The sequence below is a fragment of the Diabrotica undecimpunctata genome, chromosome 7 (assembly GCF_040954645.1).
Source record: "Diabrotica undecimpunctata isolate CICGRU chromosome 7, icDiaUnde3, whole genome shotgun sequence".
NCBI lineage: Eukaryota > Metazoa > Arthropoda > Insecta > Coleoptera > Chrysomelidae > Diabrotica > Diabrotica undecimpunctata.
The window spans coordinates 44,658,714-44,676,730 of NC_092809.1; the positions used below are offsets into that span (position 1 = coordinate 44,658,714).

At 34.2% G+C, this 18,017-nt stretch overlaps 1 protein-coding gene across 6 annotated transcripts in view; it reads left to right on the forward strand.

Annotated features, from left to right (window-relative positions):
• Window positions 1-18,017, forward strand: part of LOC140445278 (octopamine receptor beta-2R-like) — a 1,072,317-nt gene that overhangs the window by 572,000 nt on the left and 482,300 nt on the right. For all 6 annotated transcript variants that reach the window (XM_072537203.1, XM_072537205.1, XM_072537202.1 and 3 more), the window contains one exon: window positions 13,944-13,968. The gene's annotated coding sequence lies outside the window, so the exon portion shown is untranslated. The remainder of the gene's footprint in view (window positions 1-13,943; window positions 13,969-18,017) is intronic.

Here is an 18,017-nt window from a genome sequence, read left to right on the forward strand (position 1 = left end):
CAGAGACGCGGGCTGCCTAAATGAAAAATATGAAGAAATAAAAATATCGGGAAAGAAACCAAAGGCAGAATTTACAAAACAGTTATCAGACCAATAATGACATACGCAGCAGAAACAAGACCTGACACAGGTCATAGAACACATAGAAGCAGCAGAGATAAAACACTTAGAAAAATTGATGGTAAGACACCATGGGACAGAGCTAGAAGTACAGATATACGACTTAGATGCAAGGTGGAGAACATCAAGAACTGGTTAAGAAATAGAAGAGTAGAATGAAACGATCATATAAGTCGAATGACAACAAATAGAGTATTAGAGACGGCAAGAGAAGGCTACCCAATAGGAAGACGATCAGTAGGAAGACCACGAAAACCATGGAACGGCAACTTACTGGAGGCACATTGAAAAACAGACAGAGTCATGTCTATATAAAAAGAAGAGGAAGAAGAAGAAGAAAAAGATACACAGGATAAACATTAAAATAGCTGCAATAAAGAGAAAATGAATCCGTCATATTATTGTAGAATAGCAGAGGACAGAGTGTTTAGAGAAAATAATGAATCAGTCATATTAATGTAGAATAGCAGAGGAGAGAGTATTTGTCATAGCCTTGGACAAGTGCCCAATTGAAAAAAGAACATAGGTCGTTCAAAAAAGACGGAACTCTAGAAAGGAAATAGAATAGATTTAAAAAAATAATAAAAGCATAAACATGTCTTTTCCTACTCTTTTAATATTGAAAATACGCAAATAGAACCTTGAATTAAAATGTAACCTTTGATATCTGTGATAAACCCATCACCTGAACAATGGCGCCGATGTATAGAGTTGAAATTTTTTACACTTATTTTAACTGTTTATTTTTTTATTATCTATATACCTATGAGTTGCGAACCATATCACAAACTTATTTATTTTCCACAAAGAGGCTCTTTAATACCTTAAATTATTACTATACAAATCTAATTCGAAATATCGTCAAAAAGTAATACACGGCATGTAAAATTTAAATTTTGAATAAAAAGTAAAACATTAGGCATTACTTATGGGGTTGAAAGAACGAGCCTTTACGAAAATTTAAGTACTAAGAAGACCACCACAATCGGGCATATCCAGGGTAATGATTAATTAATTAATCGGCTAATTCTTCAGTCACCCCTTTAATATGATTTTTTGTCAAATTGGTCCTTTAATTTAAATTGCTAGTTGAAGCTAAATATTGCCAGCTTCAATAGGGTCGGTTAGTTCTTCTTCTACTTTTACTTTTATTGTGTTGTTTTGGTATATATTTTCGATTGTTTTGATTATTCAAAGAAATTGACATTAATTTGATAGTTTCCATTTTATTAGTACTGATGGTATATAACTAGCATCTGTTGGTACTATATATCAATTTGGACATGTGGAAGTGAGAGCACTCTCTTGTTAGTAATTTCAGTGTAAATTATGACGAAACCAGAAATAACCCATAATATTCTCCCCGTGTGATCTTAGTATTTCCGTTGATTCAATAGTATAGGGTATCCAATATTTTAATCAGCGGCATGCCAGAGTTTTATTAGTTTTCATATATATATTTGCAAAATAAAGAAGAAAGTTCAGTACAGGCAGTTAAACAGCTGATCTGTCAATTTAGAAGTAAGAGCAAGTACCAACTTGCTAAAAAGCATCTTCTTCTTCTTCTTAGCCTTGTGTCGTTCACGTTTGGACATAGGCCTCTCTTAACTCCTTCCATCGGTCTCTATCCTGAGCAACATATTTCCAATTTGTTCCAGCTATTCTTTTAATATCATCAACCCATCTCATCTGTGGTCTTCCTCTTGGTCGTTTACTTTCGTAAGGTCTCCAATGTTGTATTGTAGTATTCCAACGTTGGTCTTTTTGTCTAGCAGTCTGACCCCGCGAAGCTCCATTTAAGTTTGGCAATTTAAATCCAGAAGTGTAATTCGAATCTCTAAAATCAGGATATTTTATATAAAATAGTGATCAAACCAGTGCTAATGTGTGGATACGTGACGAGAACGTATTAATTAGACCAGGATTGCTGGAAAAGCCAGCAGAGGTATTTTCCGACTTACAAGGTCAAACACATATATAAAGATAGCAACGTCGTACAAGAAACTAAATCTCAATGCTAAAGTTGCGCTGGCTTTATCCAAAGACTCTATAATTACTGCATTGCCAAGTTAAATTGGGAGGATGCCCCAAGAGAAAAAATGCCCTTAGGACTTCCACAAATGAAGGGGGAGGTAACATACGGTTAGATTTAGGAATAACGGGACTATCTATCGACCCATCATATTTATCAACACCTGCTATCCTTCCTATAATCAATACTTATCTGTTGTGGACTATCAAATCAATTGCATGTAATCAAACGAACTAGGCTTAAATAATTATCCTAGGAAAGGCACTTCAGAAATATTGACATAACTTTTATAAACGGAATTTACGTGGCTTTATTTTCAATAGGAATGAGGAGAAAAAAAATAAGAAAAGGCAATAGAATCTTGTTGCGTTCGGACTATACGATGACGATGATCTTTATATAAGGTATAGGGAGAAAGAGAGAATAATGTTAATGTTCAATTTAGAACTCGCTGATTTTCACCCTTTTGAATTGGGTATGTATATGTATTACCATAGAAAATAAAAGCAAGAAAACTATAATTATGAAACGAAAAGAGTACGAAATGAAAAGATTATATAAATCCCTTATATTTACACAGACTGCTTTACAAAAGGTGAACGAATGAGCATAAAAACACAGCTGTTTTAAAAACTTAATATTATTAGACGAATTTAGGATCAATTTCACTCAAAATATGATATGCTAAAATATGATACGACAGGAAAAAAGGCAATGACTTTTACAGCTGATAGCTTATGAATATTGTCTCGTACTGTTATATAGCAGTTTGTTGTCACATTTTAACCTGTTTATTTTCTTATTATCCATATATGTGTTGTAAACCGATATTACAAGCTCATTTCACAAAGAGACTATATATTAAGTACAGTTATTACTAAACAAATCTGACTCGAAATATCGTCTAAAAGTAACAGTATGTAAAATTTAAATTTTTATTGAAAAGTAAAAGATTAGTCATTTTATGAAGTTCATCGTGGAAGCCTTCACGAAATTTGAAGTAACAATAAGACCACCGCAATCGAGCGTACTCTGGGTAATGAATAATTGTTAAATCGCTTAATTCTTCAATCACCCGTTCAATATGATTTTTATCAATTCGGTCCTTTTTAGGATCAACTATTCTAATTATGTCTATAAATATTAAGGACATATCTACAGATAAAGACACTCTACTTTACTTAAGCTTATGAGACATATGTGCTTAACACAAATGTGACGTATTTCTACTGCAGGAAGCAAATAGAGGGCTAAACTCAGGGTATTTGGTATTAAGCTGATCGCTGAAAATAACGAAATAAACATAATAAATGCCGGCAAAGAAAAACATAAAATGAGAGAGGACAAACAAGTCAGCTGAGGAAACCTTTCAACGATGTTGAATTTGGATCCACTATCCACGTATATTATGAACAATATTACGGCTCCTGACTGAGGATCTAAGCACAAAACTAATTTGGACAAAAAAATACAACAATGGCTAATATACAAATTGTGTAGACAAGCAAAGCAAAGACAAAGTTGTGGCCTTGCTTAAACCTGACAAAAACCCCAACGACCACAAAAGCTATCGGCCAATATATCTATTTATTTTTTCAGCTATACAAAATACTTCTGCATATGATCCTTAATATAAACCGATATTAGAAGAAAAACTTCAATTGAAAGATAAAAGTGGCTATATATGACAGGATAGATCATGTTCGTTACACATACTAAATCTTGCCCAACACAGCAAAGACGCATATGAAAAATATCAGACATGAGGAGTGGTATTTGTCAATCGACAAATACCACTTCTGCTTACGACACCTTAAATTAAAGCACATTTCTCCAAAATCTATGTGATATCCCCTTAGGTAATAAACTCACTTGTATTATCCGCGTATGCCTACACAACAGAAGATTTTCCGTATCACTCAATGATAAGAATAGAAGATGAAGATGGAGAACGTAGTAGAACGGTCTCCTTTGGGGTACCGTAATGGCACCTACACTGTATAATATTTACACAACCCATACCAGTAAATACTAGGACTTTTATTTTGTAGACGATACATCTATTCTTGCACAACCAAAAAATTTTGTTGCTGAAGTGGAGAAAAATCTAAATATCATATCTTAAACACAATAAAAATAGATTATAAATTAATTTTAAGCCAAACCCTGGGAAAAGTCAGGCGGGCTCCTTCAATGTCCCTAACAGAGACGTTTTCACAAATTTGAACATATACCTGAACCAATAGTGTCATGAAATCCTTAAACACACTTTGTAATTCACAGAACTTTGTTTAAAACTAAATGGAAAACTAGAACCAGAAAAATAATATTCTTCGCGAACTTGTCAGCTAAAAATGGGAAGCACATCCTTCCACTCTTAAAACGTAGACGCTTGAACTCTATGCTTCTGCTGCCGAATATACCTTGCTTGTATGGGTGATATCAATACATACTTAACACGTAGATTTAGCTATAAATTAGTCAGCCAAATTCAGCGGATATTAAGACTCACATCCATACATAAGCTCTACAATATCGTAGTTATCAATCCACATAATATCCGAAGATAAGTAGCTAGAGAACAAAAGAAACAAAGTCTAGATTCGTAACATCCACTCCACGAATAACAACCCATTTTATGACTAGAATCGAGGAATAACTAGCTAGACCAACACATCTGCAAGACATACAAAAAAAAATAAGCTGCTTCTCGCCATCTGAACTCTCGAAAGGAACTTCCTTATGGTAGTTATCTTCCTTAAATCTGCAATGAGGACTCTTGCCTTCAAACACCGGTTAACCTGTGTGAATCTGGGGTGATACAAGATTCATTACACTTTCTTAGTTGACTTTGCCATTCCAATCGCTCTTTTCTGAAGGGACAAGGTTTATTTATTTGAACTAAACATGTAAAGTACAGTCAGTAAGCTATTACTTATATTGATCATTGCAAATTTGACACTAACTACACTTATATTGACTACATATTACCCCTAAATAGGAGATAAAACATTCAGTATGTAATATGGGTGTAAGTATGTAATATGGGTGAAGTGGTATAATTGTTGTTAGATAAATTAAGCATTCTTCTTTTTTTTGTGCACTACTATCTGCAGTACACAGATAAAACAAGAAATAAAATAATAAAAAATCTGTATAAAAGATATCATAAAACAATGGATAAAATAAAAGAAGTTCTTATCTATCGAATTCTTAAATAAAACGTATGAAGACATACTCACGTTAACAAAATACATTAGGAAATTTCCGCATGTTAAAAAAATCCAATTTGGTAACAAAATCCTTTTGTATCTATAAAGCTATTTTTAGAAAAGCACGTACCTACCAAAAACAGGTAGTTAATAGTATTCATATCTGTTACACAATGTAATGCGTTTGAATGATAACAAAAATAAGGAGTCCATATAAACCGTTCAGACTATACGCGAGAAGTATACAGCTTAATCGCAGAGTTGCCAAACTATCAGAGCTTACTTAAACCGATATACCTATGGTTCCAATATACAATGAAAAAGATCTGAACGACCCCTATAAGATATACACGTGAACTAAGCAATATACATTCATGATACAGGGGTACTTAAGGGCTCCACAAAATTTTTAAAAATTATGAAACTATACATGTTGACGAATCGACAGAGCCAATATTATGGAATGGTCAAGTGAGCTCCGTATATCGGTGTCGACTTGACCACGGAGCTCACTTGAACCTGAATTTTAACATGGGCGGAGTCCACTTTATGCCGTAGATATATATATATATATATATATATATATATATATATATATATATATATATATATATATATATATATTCGTCATTTATTACTTCTAATCTTGTCACGATCATTCATGCCTGTTAGTATGCCAAAGAATTATCCGAGAAGCCATAGAAATTGAAACAAGGCCAAGTTGTCTTAATAAAAGAGAAGACAGCAATTGGTTACCTTTAACATAGAGACATCTTACGAAGAAAATATCGTCCGCTCTACGGCGCCAATCCCCATGCTAACTTACACCCAAACCATATCATCATCGACAGTATAAATGAATCATCCGCTGTTCCAGTAGCAGTTGTCCCAGTAGCAGTGGTGCATGGATTAGTGATCAGTGTAGTAGTGTCTTAAGAATCGGGACACTGAGACCTCTAAAGTCCCGAAGAAAACATCGGAGAGGGTGTCGAAAGCTCGCCGCTGTCATAATCGACGCAATTAAACCCGTTAATATTAATTATTGTAATAGTATTAATCTTAGCTTGAGTTTTTCTTTCGGAACAAGGAACAAAAGGCTTATGAATACCAGCGTAGGAAAATCAATGGAAGAGAGAGAGAAGAATTTGGTGATGAAGAGAATTTTTTTAGATGCGCGATATCTGTAAGGGTGAAAACGACGATATAATGATAAAATATCCTGGACACTCTTATAAAAAACATGGAAAACGGAAAGTTTACCTTAGACAGTGGAGGCCTATGGTGCACATTTAAGTAAGGCTTGGACGAAAATTCAATACAAATTATATGGGTCAATTCTCTGTTAGACGTGCTAGAGTGTAGCTTGGACTCTATTCTAAATAAAATTCCAAGAATTATCGCATTCAGAAAGTGTCTTATCCGTATCGCCATCTCCCTTTGTAAAATTTTCTTTCCTTTTCATTTGCTTCATCTTTTTTTCTAATCCCTTCCTCACCTCTTTCACACTTGCAGGTTAATTTTAGTGAGAGCGCCCACCAAACTGGCATGGCAAGTGGCAAGTAGCAAGTAGCACGCGTCTAGCATGTTACTTAAAATGTAACCAATACAAACGAATGATTAGAATGAATGACGTCACTGTCATTTTGGTGTGCCCTGAATCATTCGTTTTCATTGGTTACATTTTAAGTAACATGCTAGACGCGTTCTACTTGCTACTTGCCACTTGCCATGCCAGTTTGGTGGGCGCTCTCCCTTACGTGTAGTTCATGCTCTGATGTATATTCAGTTAAATTGCTCGCTAGGGTAGAAATTTCATTGCGTATACTTGCACAGAATTTTCTGCTAGAAGGTAACCATTCTGATTTAAATACTCTTCTCTCCTAATGGAAGTGAGATTTACTCAAATGGACATATCCATCTCAACAAAAGGGTTTTTGACCATCAGCACAGGCAATGTATTTCAAAGACACCAACACCATGATCCAAACAAATTTAATAATTTTTCTAAATGTACTTTTTGGATGTAGTCTTTTCCCTGCGCGTTGTATTTGTTTCTTGTAAGTCAACATTAAAGATTCATTTGTAAAGTGACTTAATGATTAGAGGTGTTCGTGTAAATTACTTCAGCAAACTAAATGACATCGGCAAATGGAATACTAATTTACATTGGGAGCACATGGTAGAAGAGAAAAGTCACTCTAATTTAAGGGTAAATGATAACATTCTCTTAGTGAGTCTACTGGCGAAAAAGCTTTTATATCGTTGACACTTAAAAGAGTCACTTTTTTAACAAAATAGACATATTTTAACGGGATACTAATAACAAAGGACTGAACGTCCGAACGACTGAAAAACGTTAAAAAAATGTGTCTGGCAGTTCAGCTTTCCCCGCCTTAATTTATTATTTTACGCATGCATTATTAACACAAGGTCGACACTATCGAATTAGTCTGGTTATTTAAAAGTCTAGATAATCAGACTTTGACCTTTAACCGATATGATGACTATAAGGTATATTAATCATCAGAAACTACAAAATCTGCTAAATAAGGTGAGCGAAAGTGAAAAATATGGTCTTAAAATTAATACAAAAAAAAACAAAAACAATCTTGAAAAAGAATACTTCAAACAAAAACAAAGAAAATGACAAACTAATTGAACAAGTTAAAGGGCTTGAATATCTAGGATACTGGGTACATAAGATCTTAGGTTCAGAACAAAAAGTCAAATGCAGAATATAACAGATCAGAAACGCGTTTTTAAAAATGAATTATCTTTCACCAAGCCAGATCTTGATCTACTGCTACGATATCGCATGATAAAATGCTATATATACAGTATCCTGCCGTATTCCAAATTCAATGGACTTACCATTAGAAATAAGGAAGTTTTATTATGTATGTTTAGAATATGACCTTGTAGAAATTATTTAAAAACGAAAAACATGTTGTCTTGGACATATATTTAGATACGAGAGATATAACTTCCTTCATCTAATATAATGGAAGACACAATAGAAAGAAAACGTGTTACTGGCAGACGACAAAATGACCTGGCTCCATAACATCAAGGACTAAACGGGACAAGCACTACAAATCCTAATAAAAAAAGCACCAGATACCGATGAATTTGCAAAAGTTATAGTTAACTTTCATTAGAGACGGCACGTAAAGAAGGAAAACATGAGTTTCAACCCAAAAGAATTTTGTATTGAAGCCAGTGGGGTATTTACGAGATGACAGTAAAAAACTATAATGTATTCTGGAATATAGTTCTTTTTGGTGAATACATTACATTTCTTAAAAAAAAATTGTTGATTATCAAATTAAAACAAGTATGTCTTCGATACACTTGTGTCACTATTGCCTAGTCTATTAGTTTCTGTTTAATTAAATTAGCTAATTGAACGGCGAGGAAGAAATATTTACTCCTTTAGCTATGGAGAAACATTTAACTAAATTAGTTACTTCTGAATGACTTTATATTTGACGACTATATTTCGGCTCGTTTCATTATTATTAATGGATTATTATAGCTAATAAAATACGGCATATATACTAAAATAATATTTAAAATAATTGTCCATAAATATTTTTTTTTTTTATTTAAAGAAACAAAGTCCATCCACCCAACGGTTATTTGCGACATTCCTGTAACATTTGTAATAATATTAAATTTAACATTTGTAACAATAAATCATTGTAACAATTAATTACAATTTGTGAGCATTTGAACATTTGTAACAATTAATTAAGTTAAATTTTGTGTAACATATTTATACATTTTAAGTAACCTAATAAATTGTTCGGAACTAAACTTTTGTTGAGGAGTGCTTTCAGGTTATTTGGCAAATTGTAAGACTGTCTTTGATGTACATATTTAGGATAGTCTATCAAGAAGTGCTTTATACTGTCTACTGTATTGCATGTTTCGCATTTTGAAGGTTCACTATTTGAGAAGAGATAGGAATGAGTATACCTACAGTGTACATCTTATATTTTTAATATTTATAATATTTACTTGCTTGAAGGCTTTGAGAAAACCAAATAGTTTTGTAGTATAGAATCTGGAATTTAGAGGAAGTTTAAATTGAAAAGTGTCATTTGGGGTTACGACTGCTACTCCAACGCCAAGTTCACCTTTGGATGCATCTGTATAAATTTTAATCCACTCATTGTGTTGTTGATCTAGGATTGCATTTAGTTTAACTTTAGATAGATAGAATAGAACTAGCGTCATGTTTATTATATATACTTTTTTTTTGGACTGAGGTGGAAAGGTTCTAAACCGACTAGGGAAGATGTCCCTAGTACTGTTGGATTCGATCCGGAAAGGAGCACATGCTAGGACATAGCATCCAAAGTATGGATTATATGCGCCACATGCACCCCTGGCCAGTCGCCTACCAACTAAAAACCACCCCTTCTTCGGACAAGGCACCCCCGGACGAGTTCAATCGGTGAACGAAACATTGAGATGCCTTGTGCAGTCTGAAAATTTGGGAGAAAATTGTAAAAGGGTTCTTACCTAACAACGATAAGAACCACTTAAAATGATATGCAGAGACGGTATTGTGGGGAAACAAAATATGGGTTCATAAAAAGTGCAGGTGTGTTCAGCCTGACAAGGAAGGAATGTGAATTAAAAGAGGCATGAGGTCGTGAAAACTACGTACGTAATATAATTACAGATCTGGCTGTAAAGGTGCCGTCTATTCCGTCGTGCAGCCGAGCTGTAAAGAACTCATGGCAGCGTAATATGTAATTTGTTACCTCAACCACCCTGTTCCTGTCTCGCTCTTTCTAGCGTCTCCTTTTTCTTTATAATTTGCGTAATTATGTCGATAGTAACATCGTAGGATTCTTTGTTTTGCGTCGCTTTCTGTATCAGATTGTTGGGCGTTATCACTCCTAGCCTTGATATTAGATTATTCCGTTCTCTTTGGAAAGTAGTGCAAGCAAAAATGCAGTGTTCTGCGTCGTCTATGACGCCACAATCTATACACAAATCATTTGTTGTCTTCTTTATTCTATACGTGTACGACCTAAAGGAGCCATGGCCGGTGAGAAATTGTGTAAAAAAATAATTTAACCTTCTGAACCTACATTTAGACCAAGTTACCACATCAGGGATTAACATTTTGGTCCATTGTGCCTTCTCCGTTTGTGCCTCCCATTCATTTTGCCATATTTGGAGCATATGTGATCTTACTTCGGATTTTATTTCCGGTAAATGACCGTTTTCTCTGTTATATAAAGTGTTTCTTTCTTTAGCTAGGAGGTGAATGGGGAGCGTACCTGTTATGACCTGTAGGGCAATCGTAGAAGTAGTCCGGTATGCGCTTACTACCTTTAGTAGAGGCTTCCTTTGTGCCTTTGCAAGCAGTTCTTTATACTTAGCCATTCTCAAGGCTTCGTACCATACGGGAGCGCCGTATAAGAGGGTAGAATGCACAATCTGAAGGTACATTCTTCTTTTGAGGGCACTTGGACCGCCGATATTTGGCATAATTTTTATTAATGCCGCAGTTTTCTCTTCTGCTCTTTGGACTACTTTCATCAGGTGCTTTGTAAATCTTAGACCTGTGTCTAGTTGGATGCCCAGATATTTAGCACAGTACGTAGGCTCTATACTTGTACTACCTACCACAAAAGCCAGGTTTGGGCGGGCTCTAGGGCCTTTCAAGATCAGAATTTTTGTTTTTTCTGTTACCAACTCTAGATCTTGTTTCACTATCCATCTTTTGACTTTTCTACAGCTTCTGTTGACTAACATTTCTAACTCCAAGTTATTGTTATACTGAATGGGTAGAGCTAAATCGTCTGCGTATGCAATAGCTTTGGTCTCTGCTCCATAGTCGATTTCTAGGATTTCATTATATAAAATGTTCCAAAGCATTGGTCCTAGTACGGATCCTTGCGGTACACCTGCTGATGTTTTCAGGTCTTTAGGTTTTGCCACTTGGACATACCTTTCATTAAGGTAGTTTTTAATTATATTGATTAAATAATCTGACACGTTTGCTTTTTCCAGTGAGGTGATAATATGACCCCAGTTGGCTGAGTTGAAAGCGTTTCTCACATCAAACATCACGAGGGCGGCCCATTTCTTCCTCGTCCTTTTTACAGTGTCAACTATTTCTTTTACCGCATCGATGGATGATCTACATTTCCTGAATCCGTACTGTTTGTCAGATATACTTCCATTTATCTGTAATTCGTCTTCTAGGCGATTTTTAATAAGATTTTCATAAAATTTACCCAGGCTGTCTAGAAGGCAGATCGGTCTGTATGAGTTGGCAATCTCGGGATCCCTGCCCGGTTTAAGTATTAACGTCAGTATTGCCTGTTTAATCATTATGGGAAACATTTGCTTCTGGAGGAGTTCATTGAAGATCCTCCGAACCATCTCAGGATTTTTCTCTATGATGATCTTTATCGCCTCAGGAGGCACACCATCAGGACCAGCTGCTTTTCCTAATTTAATACTTTTTGGCGCTATTGCTATTTCTTCAGCCGTAAAATCAACAGATCGAACGTTGACATTATTTTGAGTGAACTGCTGTGGGGTCTTAGCAGGATATAGGGTATTAGCTATTTTCTTCCGTTTTTTTGCACAAAGGCTGTATGGGGTCTCTGTTCTTAATGTTTTTGTGGCAATTCTATAGGCTTCGCCCCATACATCATCTTCTAGTGCTGTGCATAGGTTATGCCAGCAAGAGTGCTTCGCCCGTTTAATTTCTCTACCCAATTCTTTTTTAGCTCGCTTGTAGTTTTCAGTGTGTTGTGGAGTCCTATACCTTTGTGCCGTACGCCTAAGTCTAAAACATTCGGCTCTCTTGCTCTGGATCTCATAATTCTACCAGTATGGCACTGTATATGTGCCGTTCTCGGTGGAGCTACTTGAAGTGTATGCATTAATAATTTTCTGTCTGAAATCTTGGAATTCGGTAGTGTCGTCTTCTTGTAGGTTACTTATCTGCCTCATATAGGCTTCTTTATTAAAGGTTACTTTTTTTATTATTATATATACTTAACGCTGTAATAACTTTGGGCTGTTTGATAGTCCAAGGTAGATAGTTATTGGTATTTGTTTGAAATACTGTTGGGAATTGAATGTTCAGTCTGGAGCTATATAATCGGATTCTCTCGTAATAAGGTTTACGGGGCTTATTATTGTAATAATTAATATATTTGTTATTAAAAGTATTACAGTAGAGAAGTTTTTTATATTTGAGGCTATAGATGTAGCATGCGCTAAAGCTAAGTATATTCTTCGGTAATTTAGAGGTGGTTCGCGGGCTTCGCTCAATATGCTTTTGGAGGGAGTTGTCCGGAAGGCTCCGAGTGCAATTCTAATACCAGTGTTGTGTATGCTGTCAAGTTTTTTAAGTAGTGTTTTTAAAGCAGATGCATATGCAATTGATCCATAATCTAATTTAGATCTAATTAGTGTTTTATATATTCTCAACAGAGTTTCCTGATCTGATCCCCAATTTCGGTTTGCCAATGTTTTCATTAGATTCAGTCTTTTATGGCATGTTAAAATTGTTTGTTTTATATGTTTTTGCCAAGTAAGTTGTTGATCAAACCACATACCTAACAACATTGCCGTTGGTTTAAATAGGAGCATAGTGTTGTATAATTTTAATGTAGGGGGCATTGATGAAACCTTTTTGGTGTTGTGTGTGTTGGTCTGATGTTTTTGTTACCGAAAATTTGATACCGGTCATTAGAGACTATTGTTCTAATTGGTTTAGAAAACACTGCAAAGCGTTTGTCATTGATTCGGTGTTATTTCCTTTGATATAGACAACAAGATCATCCGCGAAAAGTCGAGCCTTTAGAGGTTTAGTAAGGTTGTTAATAATATTATTTATTGCCACTAAGAATAAAGTTGAACTAAGTACTGATCCTTGGGGTGTTCCATTCACTTTTCTCCTCTGAGTAAGTATTATGTACTCTTACGCAAAAAGACCGGTTCTGTAAAAAGTTGTTAATAAATTTCAACCAATTTCCATGAATATTCCATGGATGTAGTTCTTGCAGAATATTGAATTTCCAACAAGTATTAAATGCCCTTTTCAAGTCGAAAAATATTGCAATACAATTTGGTTGCTAGCGCTTCATAAATGTCAGATTCTAGATCAAGAATATTGTCAATGCCCGAACGATTTTGTCTGAAACCGTTTTGTTCCGGAACTAAACGATTTGATAATTCTAATGTCCACATTAATCTAAGATTTACCATTTTTTCCATCAAATAAATATTTTAGTAAATGTATAACAATGTTTAATCCAAATTGTACTCATTTAGTAAAAACTTTAAAACACTCTTTTACCTGAATTATAAAGTTTAAGCATGCAAAATTTAATATACCTTACGTAATATAACTAAATTTCAATTTGATGATGAACAAGTACATCTAATTCTGCAGTTGCAGCTAATTACATCCTTGCAAGTGTAATTATGTATTTTTCTAAGTTTTCTTATTCGGCTAAAATTGCGCTGCCTCGTTTCACGTTCACAGTATTTCAATTTTGTTTAACACTGGGATTAATTCTGTATTTTCTTTTTAGGTGCTCCGTGTTTTGCATTAAAAAGGTGAGTTTACTAGGCATTATGTTAAATAACGAGTCTTCGAAAGTAAATATCGTATTTAAAATGTTATTTACTTTGGTTAATTATATACAAAATAATATTTTGTAGAATTTTTTAACCACGTTTTATTAATCACTGGATTTATTGAATATATTCAATTTAGTATATTATTATGTATTTAGTATATTTATCCCAATACATACTCAGATACAAAAAAAGGTACGGGGAACGTTAGCGGATTTTCATAAAACCTTATTTTTCGGTTTCAACCATGTCTTCTAAGTATTATGTTTTTTGTTTTATGCAAAAATATGAATTGATTCATATTTAGGAGCGAAATGACTTTTCCACCCACAATTTACGACTTTTCCTATTATTACCATTATCTTTTGTATTAATTTGTACTACGACGATGGGCTTTTGGTGATTGATATCGAAGGAATGTCATATCGACATCTCAGAAGCACTGTATTTAAATAATGAATAAAACCAACGAAATGATCTTGGTTTTAATGAGAAATGATAACAATAACAAAACCTAAAAAACAACTTAAATGAAACTTAACCTAAGTACGTAAATCACTAAGAAAAACTACTAAAAGATAACTTAATATTTTATTGCCTCTATAACTGCCTGTATACGTCGTCGGCTCATGCTGTCTATGAGGTTGTGAATATCATATTGCTGGATGTTTTACCATTCCTCTTCTAGAGCCAAGCAAAGTTCGTTAATTGAGGCTGGGCAACTTCGCGATCTCTAATATTTCTACCAAGCGTAGAGTGGGGTCGCGCATTATCTTGCATTAATAGTAAATCATTGCCGATATATTGAGAAAAGGATACTATGTGGTTCGCTCAAATTTCCTCAATATACCGGTGTGCAGTGAACGAACCCTCAATAAATACTAATTCAGTGTGCGTCTCTTGGGATATTCCTGCCCATACCATCACCGAACTCCTTCCATGGCTAACGCGGTGACTGAAAACGCACTTCGCAAATCTCTCTCCAGTTCAACGCCATACTCGTTCTCTTTTATCTGATGAGTGAAGACAGTATCTCGACTTATCCGTAAAAAGAACATTACTCAATTGTCCTAAATTCCAATGTAAATGTTCACTGGAAAATTGTAGTCTAGCCACTCCGTCCCGTGGAAGTAATTTGGGCACAGTTGCTGGTCTGCCACTTTGCAAACCAAATTCATGTAATCTTCGACGAACTCTAAATACCCTTACATTATTGCCTCGAAACTCTTGAAGCTGATTTCTTGTTTGCACCGCTGTTAAATGACGATCCGCAAAGCGTTGACTCGTATAAAACGATCATCTAAAGCGCTAGTTTTGCGCTTCCTGCCACTGCCTGCTTTACGCCTATTTGTTCCAGTTCGTATAAAATGTTTCACTACCCTTTAGATGGTAGAGCAATGAGTGTGTAGTACTCTAGCCACATATTCATAATTTTGCACATACTTCACTCTTCTTTCTTACTCTATAAGGTGTATAAATAAACTCTTATTTCTATAATATTTCTTGAAAAAATGATATGCATTTGAAGCACTTATGGTTTTGATATTAGATAGGCTCTGTTGAATATACGACAATTTTTCCATCTGAATTTTAACTCATTTTAGACTCTGTCCAATGATACGATAGCAATTGTAATTGTATTTGTTTCTTCTAATTTTGCTTTGAGATTATCAATTTTAAGTCTTTTCTTCTTAGTATACCTCATCCTTAAGGGACATTGGCGATCATCATACCCTATTTTATCCTGTCTGCCACAGTTCTGAAAAGTTTTAATGTTGTTTTTCACTCCAGTCTTATAAATTTGCATTTATTAAAATTAACTCTTTTGCAAAATAGTTATTTAATCTAATGATTAGTCTTTCTTGTCAATTCTTCTTGTCCCTCTCTTTGTTAAGAGATGAATATTGTTCTGAAGCTATTTTCTTGTGGCATTTTAAATTAATTTATATTTAAATGGGAATAAGCCACAATTAAAGGTTAAAATACATTTATTGACGTTTCAATTTCCACTTCGGATTTCAGAACGATTTCCGAAGTGGAAATTGAAACGTCAATAAACGTATTTTAACCTTTAATTGTGGCTTATTCTTATTTAAATATAAATTAATTTAAGAGATGAAGATAGTAATAAGAAATTAAACTCATAAAAATAATAGTTTTCCTTATATCGATAAATGTACACAACTAGCAATACCATTTTTCTGTAGGTACTGGTACACAAATATAAAACGAAATATCTTGATTTTTATATACCAATAATAATTTATTTATCTTTCTGGCAAAACTCAAATGCTTAAAAATCCCATTCACAAGCACCTAATTTCAGTAGCCTTGTTAAAAAGTTTGATAAAATTGAATGAAAAATGGCCATTAGTATACTTTGTGCTCGCATAAAAGTTTTATCCGCTTTCCATTGTTTCGTAGAGTTTTCGAAACTCTAGATTATTGTCTTGTTATTACGAGATAAAATTGTATATTTGTTTGCTGTAATCACTTTCAGCAGGTGTTACTGTTTAACAATATACGATACGTTCTGTTTTGTAGAATCATTCAATAAAAAAGGATTGCTTATTTGTCATTGATAGGAGAGGTTAACGTTTATTAAAAACCATCAATTTTAATATGAAAATGTACATTATTTTCATCATAAGTTAATCAATGGCATTTCTACGTCTTCACAGTGTGCATAATTACTTATAAATGATTTAATTTTATAATTACCAATAATTTTAGAATTATTTTATTTATTCTGGCTTATTGGCAACCTTGCATTGGAGTGAGAAGTACCTAATAAAATTTTACCTACTTTTATCGCAAAAGTAAACAGTGATAGAAAGCACTATATTACAAGAAGTGATATACTGCACAATGTTAAGAGTACAATATAGTGTGAGTAGAAAATTAAGTCTAGAATTGTGTTGTGTGTACAGAAAGACAAAGTTTGTGTAGTATAAATATTAGGTAGGATTTTCATAAGCACTTATCGTAAGTAGAAATTATTGTTCGATAAGTTAACAGAGTTACCAGATTTCGGTGTACTTTCAGGACAGAAATAATTATTTATCAAAGGACAAGAAAGAAAGAGAGGGGGGGTCTGATTCTCCCTTTAACAAAACCAAAAAGATATTAACGGATAGTGATAAGGACGCCAAGAAAGTATACCTAAAAGCAAAATTACTTTGCGAAATCAGAAAAAAGTTATCAGAGAGGAAAATAAAGATTACCAACAAGAAATAGTAAAGATGACAGAAAACAATGAACTAAAAATAGAAATGACAAAAATAAGGAAAAAGGTCAGCATCGTAGAAAATAAAATAAAAAATTAGAAAAAAACAGAAAAAAAAACTAATCTGGTACTGGTGTAAATAAAAGCGGAAGGAAACGAAGAGTCACAAAAAATGGTATGAAAAACTTTATTATGCAATACTTAAAAGGTAACGTAAGGAGAGATACAAGCAAAAAAAGTATGCTGAAAAAGAAGACTCAACTGAAGTCTCTTAAGGATTACAGGGTATACAATGACAAGGGCATGACGGTTAAATGAAACTATGGAAAAACAGAAAGCGCTGAGAAATCAAAAAAAAAGATAAGACTGGTGAATGCCCTTATATTCTTAATATTTCTATAAGAGGCAGAGACTTACACTCTTCGCGGACGCGAGCGCTGAAAAGCTCATAGGATAAACGTTTCCTTTCTTAACCAACTCGAGAAGAAGAAAAAGCTGTCTACAATATGTTTACAACGTATTCTGCAATTTTTCGGTCACAAGGTTCGCAGAGGTGACGATAGTTTGGAGGGATTAATTGTTTCTGGAAACGTTTCGGGGAGAAGTCCAAAAGGACAATCAGGAACTAGATGGTCCAACCAAATTAGGAATTCAGCTGGAAACTCATTCTACTATCTTTCAGAGCAGCTGAAGATAGAGAATAATGGAGAAAAAATGTTAGAAATATTGAAGGAAATCACGATCCTCAGTAATTGGGAGATGACAAGAAAGAAAGAGAAAGAGAGAGAGAGAGAGAGAGAAA